The sequence below is a fragment of the Etheostoma cragini genome, chromosome 5 (genome assembly GCF_013103735.1).
Source record: "Etheostoma cragini isolate CJK2018 chromosome 5, CSU_Ecrag_1.0, whole genome shotgun sequence".
NCBI classification, from domain to species: domain Eukaryota; kingdom Metazoa; phylum Chordata; class Actinopteri; order Perciformes; family Percidae; genus Etheostoma; species Etheostoma cragini.
Genome location: NC_048411.1, coordinates 10,898,254 through 10,900,753, shown reverse-complemented (window position 1 = coordinate 10,900,753; position 2,500 = coordinate 10,898,254).

Here is a 2,500-nt window from a genome sequence, read left to right as displayed (position 1 = left end):
CTAGGCACGGTTAACGCAGGATATAGGCACATTGGCACAGAATAATCACTGAATTATATTAAAACAAATGAAAGTAAAGCAAGCCGGTCAGTCCTGGCACAAACATTGAAATAGAGAAATGCAGCATTGAGTTTTTGTAGCACAGCAATAGCAAATTAAAGCAATAAAGATAATGGGCTGTATGTCAACAGTTCTTAAAAGGGTCTAATAATTGTACAACAATACGGTAGGATAGTTAAAATATAAGTAAAAAAACTAATTATCTCCAATAACTCGTATAAACCTTTAGTTTAACTGTTAGAACAGTTGATGCCGATTCACTGCAAGGCAGCGGGATGATAAACCAGCTTTCTTACCTTGTGCTGCAGTCAAAACACAAGAAATCCTCATCTCCAAAACGTCTACCAAGTGTGACCCCGAGGCTGCAGCGCTGAGTTGAAGTTGTTAAGGTTCCCTCCGTGGCTGCCCTGCTTCTGCTAGCTTGGCTAACAACATTAGCTGCCTGGTGGTCTGTTGCTGGCAGGTCGCTCTGGGAGTGTGCAGGTGGAGAGGTGCTATTAGCTTGGCTAACATTAGCTGCCTGGTGGTCTGTTGCTGGCAGGTCGCGCTGGGATTGTGGAGATGGAGAGGTGCTGCTAGCTTGGCTGACAATATTAGCTGCCTGGTGGTCTGTTGCTGGCAGGTCGTTTTGGGAGTGTGCACGTGGAGAAGTGCTGCTAGCTTGGCTAACATTAGCTTCCTGGTGGTCTGTTGCTGGCAGTTTGCGCTGGGATTGTGGAGATGGAGAGGTGCTGCTAGCTTGGCTGACAATATAAGCTGCCTGGGGTTCTGTTGCTAGCAGGTCGCTCTGGGAGTGTGGAGGTGGAGAGGTGCTGCTAGCTTGGCTAACATTAGCTGCCTGGTGGTCTGTTGCTGGCAGCTCGCTTTGGGAGTGTGCACGTGGAGAGGTGATGCTAGCTTGGCTAACATTAGCTGCCCGCTTGTCTGTTGCTGGCAGGTCGCACTGGGAGTGTGGAGGTGGAGAGGTGCTGCTAGCTTGGCTAACAATATTAGCTGCCTAGTGGTCTGGTGCAAGGAGGTCGCTCTGGGAGTGTGCGGGTGGAGAGGTGCTGCTGCTATTTCTTTCGGTTAAAGTTTTTTGAGTTTTCTGCCTCGGATCTTTTAGGCTTTTTAGCCTGTGGGCCTACTGCTGACCCGCCGGAAAAGTTCCCACAACTACCTTCACTCACCAGCGTCGGAGGCAGCGGCGCACATCGGCAGATTCATTCTGATCAAATTATGTGTTTATCGCTTAGTTACCAAATTGTAAAATGTATTACATTTCATTTCTAATGAAAGGGATTAGGCTTATATTAAAAATCAATTTATTAAAAAAATATATATTTTTGTTTTGTTAAATTATGGTTGTAATTGTTTGTCCTTTTGTTAGGGAGGACACCCTCCGCACCCCTAGTTCCCGCGGCCATGGTTTGAAATTAAGCCTAGAGTCCTTAGGGTACATTACCGAGGAACAATAACTCCCTCTGCTCACTTTTAAGGCAAAGTAGGCTAAATAAAAATACTTTGTATTTGTATTGTGCTTTACGTGGTAGGCAACTCAAAGACACTTTACAGTAAAACCATCACATTTATTACTTAAAAACAGAAACATAAAACTAGCATATTTGAAGCAATGAAAACACAAAGTAGCCGACAACTTTAAAGAAAAAAAAAAGTGGAGTGACTAGTAGGCTAGGCTAAGTAGATATTTTTACATACTTACCCATTCAGTTTAAGTCTGTGGGACTTTTTTCTCTCCGCTTGACAACAGCCGTATTTCCCTTTCTGCATATTATGTGCTTCACCTCCTCGTTACTTTTCATTAAAAGCTGCTGCTCATTGGGTGAAAAATTTGCCGCATAGGTCTTCTCCACTTCAGCATCAGTAAATTTGTGATTGATACCGTGGTCTATTTAAGAAAGCCATGAACGTGCACTAATCCCAGCTATCTACACCTGGCTTGATATAGCTTCACATTCTCATCCTGGCTTGGCAACTGTGCAACCTGTTAAGCCGCGATGAGCGGATCACACTAAGTCATATCCTGGATATCTTTGTTCTACTTTCGTGCAACAGGCCCCCCGGTTTCCATGAGAAGCAGACTATAAGGACAAATTATTCCAAAAGTCAAAACATCTATTCAATTAAATTCAATTTTATTTATAGTATCAATTCACAACAAGACTTATCTCAAGACACTTTACAGATAGAGCAGGTCCAGACCACACTCCAGAATTTACAATGACCCAACAGTTCTAGTAGTTTGAATAGTAGAGTTGTACATCTTTGAATATATTTTTTAATTAGTTGTACCTTCCTCTTGTCAGAGCAGTGGACTACTGTGGTCCCCCAAAAAACACTGAATTACAGTAGACAGAGTTAGTGTTGAGGTGGGGGCGGAAGGAGGACCCAAACGCAGTGTACCAGGTAGGAAGGCAACAGGGGTTTATTGGGGAAAACA